General features: G+C 39.2%; 1 long non-coding RNA gene across 1 annotated transcript in view; it reads right to left on the bottom strand.

Moving 5' to 3' along the window:
* The window catches only part of LOC137641580 (uncharacterized), a 64,024-nt gene that overhangs the window by 36,107 nt on the left and 15,902 nt on the right, over positions 1 to 12,015 (bottom strand). The window contains exon 2 of the long non-coding RNA XR_011044548.1: positions 8,098 to 8,212. This is a non-coding gene — a long non-coding RNA (uncharacterized lncRNA). The remainder of the gene's footprint in view (positions 1 to 8,097; positions 8,213 to 12,015) is intronic.

Here is a 12,015-nt window from a genome sequence, read left to right as displayed (position 1 = left end):
GGGGTGTCTATGACTGCGGTGATGTGCGGAGATTGACGCCACAACTTTTCAGTCTACATCAGGACCTCCTCAGAATGCAGTACTCCCCTCTCAAACTCTCCATCACATCCTTTACGGACAGGGTCCTAAAGAGGGGCGATGTCTGCTTGGTAGTGGGTGGGAATTCTATAGCCGTTGAGTCATACGGCCTAGCTGGAGAGACGTATAAAGCCTACCCATACGGTGATATTGTGAGTAGTAGAAGACGTCTTTTAAATTTGTCCCGCTGCATTCGTGACGATCGACATCCCGTCGGAAGTGCCATCCTGAGGAAACCCTCGAGTTTCCCCACGGCGAGCGTACCATACGTAGCCACCCTAATTACCCAGTTCAACTATGGGTATTCATACGACAACGATAGTGATGGGAAGCTTCGATCGTATGTGGAAACTTCAAAAGATACTCATTTTGCCGTAAATCTACAAAATGATACTACCGAGGCCCGCATTTTCAACTTTAAGAGGTGTCTAAACGAACTGGAAGTATGTGCCATGGAAAAAAAAAATGATAGTATAAAAATTTTTGCTGTACCTATTGGAATTGGGAGGTCTGGTCGTGCTGATTCAATATGGATGCAGTACTATTTGCCCGAGTTGGAGAATTCAGCGAGGAGGATGGCTGGAAGTGGTAAACAGCTTATTTTATTAGCCACTGAAAAATGCACGTTACCCACAGAATTGGGAAACCTGGAAAGGTTTTCACTCGCGGCGCCGAAGGATTTACCCGCTATTGTCCCTATTTGATTATTTTCAATGTTATTTTTGTATTTCACTGAAAAAAAGTTATAGGGTGTATTATTTTTCGCTTTTAAGTTTGACTAGATATACTCTCCATTCTGTGACTAAGGTGATTTTCCTTTTCTCGTATTCTTCTTTAAAAAATAGTAATAAAGTAGACCATTTTGTTTTATGTTTTGGGTGATGTAATTCTCATCTGCGAATGAGAATAATCCAGTAGGTGCATTTGAACTTTTAAGTTTGGCGTAATGTACTCATTCTGCGAATGTGTGGATTTCATTTTTCTTATATTTTGTTTCTCTCTCTTTAAAAAGAAAAAAAATATCCTGTATTTTATGTTATGTAATCCCTTTCAGCGTCAGGGAGTAATTATGTAAGTGTCTTTGAACTCTTAAGTTTGGCGTAATGTACCCTTTTCTGTGAATGAGGTGATTTTTTCATTTCAGATATTTTACCTGTCAAAAAATAGTTATAAACTGTGTCATGCTGTACTTTTATCTTTGGGTTATGTCATCCCCATTCGGGGATAATTATGTAATAGTGACTTCATTAATAAAAAGTCGTACTGTCTTTTGGTTTAAATATACCCAACACAAGTAGAATACTTTCAGTCATTTCTTAGCCACAATGGGTGGCGAAAGCCATATCGTAACACTGACCTCTCTGGGTAATAGGGATATCTTCCCTGAAAATAATGCAGGTAACTTTACAAATAAGCTTCAGAATAGTATAAATTTAGATCATAATTTGGAGCATGAAGTAGCACTCATCAATATTCATTACCCAAATGAAATATACGGCCTCGTCAGTGGTGAAGTTGATTCCGGAATAGAAATAATTATTACAAAGGTACGGATATCCATAGGGGGTGAGCCTACTATTACGTCACGTACAGAGGAAACCTACAAGCCTAGATTAAGCATTCTATCCACTGATGCTGGCTATATGGTATCCAGTATAAATGAAGACATAACATACGCTTTGAAGAACGTCCTACCGATCGAATTTTATAAGGAAAATATACCCGCGACAGGTCTATTAGAATATGACTATCAAAGAGAGAGAGTTCTACTCAAGTTCACAAAGAGACAGGAAACAAGAGAGGGAATTTATCGAAAAGGTCCCATTCAGGCCGTAAAATTAAAATTTGGAAAAAGAATTGGAGCTACTTTGGGTTTTAATACAGACAAACCATATCAAATTTTTGAAACCACCGCAGGGGAACCCATGATTAAGACGCATAATCTGCTGGCACCTTTCCCTCCCTCCCCAACATCCGGGGTAGATTTTGTTCTTGTTTATTCAGATATTGTTGAAAGATCTTATTTCGGGGGCAAGAAAGTTAATATATTAGACAGCTTTAGTATGTGGGGTAGTAAAACGAGGGGGTATCATAATTACGTGTATTACCCCTTAGGGACAAAGGAATTGGATGCAATATCAATCCGCTTGACTGATCAAGAAGGACGAGCAATACACTTTCGTGAGGATAGTAGCACTATATGCATTCTTCATATTAGACCGAAACAGAAAACAATATAAAAGCAAGTACCCAAGCACTTGGGTTTATTCTGGAGCGGGGCATCATGAGGGTTACGTTTATCCCTCCCTCTCCCGAGGAGTTCAGTATCATATTTACTAGTGATCCCATAAAACTTCAACGAGGAGGGTCTCTAGGGGATATTGAGATATTTAGAGCCCCCAGGCGTTCGCAACAGGGTGGTGGAATTTTTAGCCTATTAGCTGGGCTGGCTAAAAGAGTCGCACCCTTTGTAGCAAAAGCCGTCTTACCATCGGCCCTAGAATTTGGTCAAAATGTTATAGGTGATTTACAGCAGGGAACAAAAGATTTCAGGTCTAGTCTTAAACAAAGGGGGGTAGAAGCGCTAAAATCGACTGGGAGACGCATCGTTACTGGCCGGGGAAAGAAAAGGAAAAAAGTTAAAAGAAATGGCAAGAGAAGAGTAAATAAAAAGAAAATCCATCGTAGGAATTTAGGATATAAAGACGTGTTTAGCGCGATGTAATTTAGTTCCAGTAAATAAGTGCGTGAGCAAAGACATTAACAATGGCGTCTGCTGCTCCGAGAATTGCTGGTCATGTGGGGAATGAATTACCAACATCCCATTTTACCGCTGGCGTCGTAGACAGTTTTCCGAGACCCAACCGGATGAGGATAGTAGAGTCATCAGTCACTGATCGACAGACGTCTTTTATTCTCCCTACTAATCTTACCTCGGGAGGAGCTATCACTGATCGCTATCTCGAATTTCGTATCAATGGCACAGAAGGAACTCTAATTGATTTAGCGAGTCTAGCTATAGAACTTCATTTAAAAGTCACGGCCCCAGATGGAAGTGCGTTAGGTGATGCTACAGACGTTATCTTCGTCAATGCTTTGGCGAATACAATCTTTAAGTCAACCCAGGTTTATATCGGTGAAAGACTTGTAGAATCAAATCCCCATTTCAATTACTGGTCTTTTATAAAGTTATTAACTACTGCTAAATCCCACACTGTGAAAACAATTGGGCGTCTTGGTTATCTTTTCCAGGATTACAAGGGGACTTCCATTTCAAATGTACTTCCGCCTGATTATTTTACAAAATTGAACAAAATGGAAAAGGAGTGGGTGACTAAGGGAAAAAGAGAAGGACTTCATATCATTCACCCGCTTATGCTCGATGTTGCCTCAGTAGATGAATATTTGATGGATAATATCGACGTTCGTATCAAGTTGGAATTAGCTCCGAATGCGTGGTTCATTAATTCCACTGCAACTATCGACGAATTTAAATTTAATCTCCAAGAAGCTAGACTACACGTTGATAAAGTCATCCCGAGACCACCGGCTTTACTCGCACTCCATCAAGCACTTTCGAATCCTAATAGTTCCGTGGAAACTGTCTTTAATAAAACACTTTACAGGACGTACGCATTGGCTCCTAATCAGACTCAGGCAACGTTGGATTTACCTTTCAATAAGGTCATACCTGAAAAATTATACCTGCCCATTGTTAATATGGAGAGCTTTAATGGAGTATTGAATAGAAACCCTATTTATTTCGGACATAATAATTTAAGTCATATAGGAGTAACGCTAAATGGTTCCACTTTATACGACATAAGGTCACAATTCCCAGAAAATTATTCCCATCTTTACTACGAGACATTAAAATCTTTAGGGTTAACTTATGACCACCTAATTCATTTTGATTGTTACGATCGTGGACGGACTGTAATTGCTTTCAAATTCAAACCCGAAATTGCATTAATGGATACTCTGGAGGTAGAGAAAAATGGGGACTTGCGGATTAATTTAACGTTTGATCAGCAGATTAACGAAAATAGGCTTATTTTATTGTTTGGAGAAACCCAGGGAGTTATAACTATTGATCAAAACCGGAATGTATATTGCGACGTCAGGGCGTAAGACATGAAAGTTTTCCTACGGATTCTTTCAGCATAAATACACAGCCTGTAATAAATGAACACCCATTAATGAATGGTTTCCTAAAAGAAGGTAAAAATATCCGCTGTTTTCATGAAGGATAATTTTACAGGGAGTTTTTCCTAATAATAGCAAAACGTTGTTACAGGTATTTTAGAATAAGTGTGTGTGTGTGTTTAAGAGGGTAGGGGGGTGTTGGGAGTCCACTGCCCCGCTTTCCATATCGTTATTTGGTGAAAATATATTAACGGGGAGGGGTAAAATGACCAAGTAGTCGTACCCCGGAAGTGGTATGGGTGAGGTGTAAGATGAATACCAGAGATATAGAATTTGCTTTGAGGAATAAACTCGGGAATGAAGCACACTTTTATGGATGCGTATCCAGTGACCATTTGGCTGGGTTCGAGATACCCTTGACGAGACCTAAGTCAATTATACTTATTGCAAATACACTTGCTTCTCACCAACATCGTAAAGTGGGTCACTGGGTTGTTTCTATTATCCAGAAGTCCCCATTTCAAAACATCATCTTTTACGACCCTTTAGGTATGAGGCCTGAAGAACATTCGACGTATTTCACCGAATTTTTACGAAGACATTCCACCATGAAGTGCTTTGCCAATGTTATGCGAGTGCAAAATTACAATTCGTCTCTGTGCGCGTTTCATTGCTTATATTTCACCCACAGTGTAACTTTAAACGGGGTGTGTGGAGCCATTAGGAAACTGAGGGAACATTTATCACCATCCAATTTAAAGGAAAATGATGTCACTGTATTACTTTATTATCTTTTACATCTTAACAGTCGTCCATGTATGTATATCTGGCGTCACACCAAGCCAGAATTATCAATGGAGATTTGTGAGTTGCTAAAACGACGTAAATAAAGCCGATCCGCTTTAGTTATCTATTTTCAAAATATCCTGTATGGTTATTTTACTGAAATGTTTCCTAATAATAAACTTATATTAAGTAGTATGTGTTTCTTTTATTATCCTCCCACGTATTTTGGTGTGTGTGTATGAACTCATCTTAGACCCTATCCCAAAATATTTTGCGTTTGTTTTATTATTATTATTATTATTATTATTATTATTATTATTAATAAACAAATATTAAGTACTATGTGTTTTATTACACCTTCTCTGTAGAGAGAGAGAGAGCTTTGCCTAAGTTTAAGATTACACGTCTGGGGCAAGTTGGAACAGGTGCTTAGCCCCATCACGGCTTAGGCCTTTGACTCGGGTGTAGAGACTGTCTGGGCATGTTTTATCATTACAAATAATTAATCCTTACAAATAGCCCAGGTGGGACAGCGTAATGGATGGTAAGATGACTCAGTATTACTGTGGACAAAACCCCCAAGGAAAATACTCGTCCCTTTAAAAAAGGGGTGAGAGTAACAATATCCCTCAAATGAAATTCGGGGGAATCAGTTTCCCCGACCCCGATGAGTATGATTTCCAAATATTGTAGGGGTGTGTGGCGCCATTAGGAAACTGATGGAACATTTATCGCCATCCAATTTAAAGGAAAATGATGGCCAGAATTATCAATGGAGATTTGTGAGTTGTATCAATGGAGATTTGTGAGTTGCTAAAACGACGTAGATAAAGCCGATCCGCTTTAGTTATCTAGGGCACAGCGTAATGGGTGGTAAGATGACTCAGTATTACTGTAGACGAGCTCTCACTACGTTAACGGTAAGGCTTGGGACTGGTACTTAGGCCTACCTACGGGTGGAGAACGAAAGTTGAAGGGATGAACCTTTGACTCGGTGTAGAGGATGCCCCGCGTTTTACCCTATCATCGCAAATTATTAGGGATTGCGCGCCAGGTGCAGGGTGTGACAAGTGTAGGCCTATCAACAGGTAGCGAACGGGGGCCGCGGGTTAGCCCTTTGACTAGGGTGTAGAGACTGTCTGGGCATGTTTTACCCTATCATTACAAATAATTAATCAATACAAATAGCCCAGGTTGGAACGCAGCTTCAGGGGGTAAGATGACTCGGTATTACTGTAGACGCGCTCTCACTACGTTAATGACGAAAGTTAAACCCGTTTTTTTTAAAAACACCGTAAACCCGTTTTTAAACACCAACAATGTTTTGTAAACAAAAACCCTTAAATAGTGCCAAACTATCTTTAATACCACTATACTACGATTTCACCCTCAATATTTGTAAACAAATTCCCTTTAATAGTAGCCCACTATGAATACGTTCTCAAGGTTTTCTAAACAGTGCCACAGTTCCTGGTACGTATAAACACGTACGTACGTACGTCATTACGAAGAGTTGCTTGATAATAACAAATGGTTACGTCCTCAATGTTTTGTAAACAAATTCCCTTTAATAGTGACACACTACCGTACGGTCTTCAACTCAATGTTTGTAAACAAAAAACTTAAAATAATACTCTACTTCCGTAAACAATTTCCCTTTAATAGTTCCCGTACGTATGCCATTACGAACCCTACGACCTTCAACTCTATGTTTGTAAACAAAAATAATACTCCACTTCCATCAACACCGACCTACTGTCGAAACGAACGTCCTTCAAAGCAATGTTTGTAAACAAAACTCTTTAAAAATACTACACTTCCGTCAACAGTAAGCCTCTGTGACCTTGGGTGAGTTTGTACGGCCATACCATCTTTTCCGGGTGAGGGCCACGAACGTCCTTCAAAGCAATGTTTGTAAACAAAACTCTTTAAAAATACTACACTTCCGTCAATAGTAAGCCTCTGTGACCTTGGGTGAGTTTGTACGGCCATACCATCTTTTCCGGGTGAGGGCCACGAACGTCCTTCAAAGCAATGTTTGTAAACAAAACTCTTTAAAAATACTACACTTCCGTCAACAGTAAGCCTCTGTGACCTTGGGTGAGTCTGTACGGCCATACCCTCTGTGACCTTGGGTGAGTCTGTACGGCCATACCCTCTGTGACCTTGGGTGAGCGTCTGTGGCCACCCCTTTCTGGGGGGTGATCGTGTGTGGCCAAAATAGTACTACTCATATGGTCAGCATCTCTAGCTGGATACCTAATTTTCAGCACTGTCCAATATCCATGACCTTTTGAGTACTGGTGGTATCACAAATGACCGGACTTGCATACCAACTAATTTCTTCCCTATTATAATTATTTATATTTACCCTACCCCAAGCTTCATAAAAACTTGCATCAAATCTATTGCTCTATGTAATTTCTGATAATGCTATGCAAAGCAGTTTTCCAGTCTGCTACCCTGACTTTTATAACTCTTCAGGGTTTCATAAAGAGTTCTAAATGGATGACTTGCCTTCAGCAGAGAATTTCCACTGGATGTTATTTCATGCAACATGACCACAGACTACCACCTTGCAGTAACTACCGACACATTATAAATTTTAACAGCCATAATCCTATTAAAGGAAAAAGTTTGTATGTGTGTAAGAATTTTTTTTAGAAATTCAACTCTATTCTAATTCATTCGCAATTAAATCTCAGCTCAATTCGTTAGTAATCAATACTACATTTCTTCTAAAAATAACAATTAAGACCTTCAGCTCCCTTCATCGGGTAAAATCAAGATTCGGTCCTAAATTGTCAGGGCAGTACAAAAAGAAGACAATCCTACTGTAATCTACTACTAACTAGTAAATTCTGCCTTAAATAACCAATTAAAATCAAATCATCATTTATAATAAATCTTATAATTCAATTCATAAATTTAACTGTGCTTATATGATCTATTGAATATCTAAATATCATATTGATCTAAAAAAAGAATACCAAATTATGACTGACAAAGTCATTATGATTTCAATCTACTAACAAGACAATTTCTTGTACCATTCAAATCTAGCAAAATATGCTTTTTCAGTCATACCTTTAAAATTCCTGTTACTGAAGCTAACTCATATTCATAGATTCTATGCTCCTAGTGAAGCAGACATATAAGCCTTCTATTTTCAGCCTTCCATAGTTCATTGCTCAAGATGCCCCTGAAATAAATAAAAATGTGATTTTTCTTTAAATTTTCAACCATATCATATGATTAAATAATGTAAATGAACATGACAATCTTGCTTTTATACTTACCTAGGACCTTTAAAAAAAGAATTATTACCTATTGACTGGTAGACCTATTAATGGATTGATTATCATAAGTTTACGGTTTCAAAAATATCTCAATTTACCTATCAACAGTTTTTTTCAATGAATAATAATAATTAACAATCATGAACATCCTGTGCATAGTAGCCAAATACATGAAGTTTCAATTATTTTGATACAAAAAGTTTACTGCTGTGTCTACCACCTATGATCCCCATCATTATAAGTAGCACACAGTTGTAGAGAGATTCCTCACTGAAGCTGAATGAGAAGAAGTCTCATCCATGAAGCACAGAAATTTTACAGACAGGGGACCCTAAAGCACAGCCGAGAGAAAAAACAGTCAAGTCGTGTCCCTCTAGGAATCTACCTAAGAGCTAGCAAATCAGGATACCAATGAAATTAAGACCCCCATTCAGTAACCCTAGGAGTCTAGTGGGGATCAAAACGGTAGATGGAGATATTCCACCTTCACCTGTATGGCGTGGGTGCTCAGTATATCAGTAGCATCGAACATACTGGGTGCATGCACTGGTTGATCAAATATAGATGATTCTATGGGAGGTATTTCTTACACGTACCAGGCCTATGGTGATGGGTCAGTGTGGGACTGCTCAACAGAAACCTGTGTAACTGACATAGTCACCAAAGCAGGATCTTCCTCTGCTTGATGAGCCTCAAGAGCACTCATGGTTGGGTGAGCTCCATTACTCCCTCCTGACAGAGGTGAGCAGCTCTCTAAATGCAAGGAGATTCCCACTGTCACAGCTGGAATGGGGAGCGTAGGTGTAACTACTTTCTTTCATCTGATCAATGGTTCTAGTGCTCTGTCATTGGTGAGAAAGCACAACTACATCCCATGAAAGACAGTGGCCTTCATACTGGGCTCCCGATATGGTTGACCGGATTCAATGGTACCAGTTAGCTACGAGTTCAGATACTCCCTCCAGGAGAGGGAAAATGGCTTTTCTAGGGCCACAATGTTCCTCTCATGCCACAGAAAATGCAGTAAAGGTTGCTGGATAAGCTCACTTTTATCTGATCTACATTGCAACCTGGGCAAGAGCTGTAGCTGTTGTCCATGGCTCACCCTCCCCTTGACAGAACCTGGGAGTACTGGCCAGTTGGTAAAGATCTGCCACTCACTCATGGAAATAAAAGCACTCATAGAAATCCCAAGAAATTTCTAGCAAGATGCCTTCTCTGTACCTTATACTACTACTTCCTCTTCTTCTGAGAAGTGTTTAAAGAGAATAGGAGAAGGAAGGAGGTATTGGCATTTTAAAAAAGAGAACAGGAGGAAGGAGGCACTGACGGCGGAGAAAATATAGAATATTCTTGCCTTTTCTTCCCTTGCCAGCCTTTTTTCCTGTTGACATGTGTGATTCAGTGGTTCCTGAATGATAAAAAATGTGTTACATTCCTAAGTTTGCTGATACGACAACTAAAGAAGATCTCTGTTGTTCAGCATTCCAAGTCCAAGGTACTCTGTCCTTTAATTGCACAAGAGATCAATTCCAAGTGAATGCTGTCTGGAAAAGTACCAGCTCAGCCGAGGGTTAAGGATTTATCCTCCATTCTCATGATGACTTCTTGAAAGACCAATGGGAGAAGATTAGAAATTCTCTGCAAGATACATGCTAGTCATCAGGGTATCGTCAAGTGTTGTCAGATTGCTTAAGCAGCAGTGTGGTGACCTACAATAACTTGGACAAACTTGTGTAGATTGTGTTCATTTTGTGATGACCACAAACCATCTAATCCAAATTCACCACTTACCCCAACCGAGTTGTCCAACCGAGCATGGAAAAAGGTCAGGGCAAACTTGTTTGAGTAAAATAAGAAATGTTGCATCGCTGTGATTGACTTCTACTTGCATTAGGTTGAGATGCAATATCTGCCCAACATCACAAGAAAGATTGAGTTATAAGCTTAAATCAGAGTTAGCCCAATTTGGCATACCAGTGAAGGTGCGTAGTGATGGAAGTTACCAATGTTTCCTGTGAATTAACTCTGATCGATCAGCATCAAATACAGTTTCAATCACGAAGTGAGCAGCACTATGCCAGTCAAAGCAATGGCAAAGAAGCTATAAAAATTGATAAAAAAAAAGGTGTTTTCGACAGGGACAACCAGTTTGATGTATTACTGGTTTTCACCACATTCCGTTACATCAATAAACCCTGCACAGTTAATGGTAAAAAAATTGGGACATAATTGCCAGATAAACTGAAACCAACGAGGCTAAATGACTCTATTGTGCAATATAGATACAAGTTACATAATCACATCACAAGACTGCTCAGCAGTACAACAAATATCATCACATCATTCAATAATGGTGATATTATGCCTCCGAAGTCAGCAAAAAATCTGGAAGAATTCTACACTGATAAATCACAGTGGTATTCCACAACCGTACATACTACAGAAAGAATCTCATAAAATAATACTCAGCATCATGAAGCAAATTACACCTAAAAAACTTTTAGTGTAAACTTATATGCAAACAATAACCCAGACATTTTAGCGAGTGATCCGACTCCTAACCAGAACATTATACAACAGTCAGTTGCCAAATCTGTTATAAGACACCTGTAAAGATCCAACTTTCCTAACCGGATATCTGTCCCCAATCCAGTTGTGCAAATGACGGGAAGTGGAAGTTTAACCAAAAAAAAAAAAAAAAAAAAAAAAAAAAAATCCAATGGTGAATTTTAATTATTTGCTCAAGTATATCTGAGGTTCAATTCTAGCTATACTATCAAAGAGATTAATCTATTGGTGTAAAAATAACTAAAATCTTCATTAAAATAGCTATGGAAAAAAAATGATATTTTGATTATTAAATAAATTTTTGAATATACTTACCCGGTGAATATATAATAGCTGACGTCTCGGACGGCTCGACAGAAACCCAAAAACTCGCGAGCGATCGCCGTGAAGGTTGCGGGTGTGCCCACCAGCGCCGACTATCGGCCAGATACCGCATATACTTGTAAACAGCTCCAGTTCTTCTCAGTCCCCTAGGTCTCTATCGGGGAGGAAGGGAGGGCCTTTAATTTATATATTCACCGGGTAAGTGTATTCAAAAATTTATTTTATAATCAAAATATCATTTTTAAATATTAAACTTAGCCGGTGAATATATAATAGCTGATTCACACCCATGGTGGTGGGTAGAGACCAGTATTAATACAATAAAGGCGTATATGCTTAGAGTTTTTGACAGTTATATCATAACAAAACCCAAATAAATATAGGTACCTGGTAAGGAAGCTGACTCTGACGATTACTCTGCCTTGTTAGTCCGCTTTCCTCACGAAGCCCAGACATCCTCTCAGGATGCTGAAAGACTCCCAGGAGCTGTTATATCCAGGGCGACAACCCATACAACAGGACCTCATCAAAACCCTTAATCTGGGCGCTCTCAAGAAATGACATTTGACCACCCGCCAAATCAAAAAGGATGCGAAAGGCTTCTTAGCCTTCCGTACAACCCAAAACAAGATTAAAAACATTTCAAGAGAAGATTAAAAGGATATTGGAATTAAGGGAATGTAGTGGTAGAACCCTTACCCACTACTGCACTCGCTGCAACGAATGGACCCAGTGTGTAGCAGTCCTCATAAAGAGTCTGGACGTCTTTTAAGTAAAATGAAGCGAACACCGACTTGCTCCTCCAAAAGGT

The sequence above is a fragment of the Palaemon carinicauda genome, chromosome 1, assembly GCF_036898095.1.
Source record: "Palaemon carinicauda isolate YSFRI2023 chromosome 1, ASM3689809v2, whole genome shotgun sequence".
In the NCBI taxonomy this organism is placed as follows: domain Eukaryota; kingdom Metazoa; phylum Arthropoda; class Malacostraca; order Decapoda; family Palaemonidae; genus Palaemon; species Palaemon carinicauda.
This window is presented reverse-complemented; position numbering and strand designations above follow the sequence as displayed.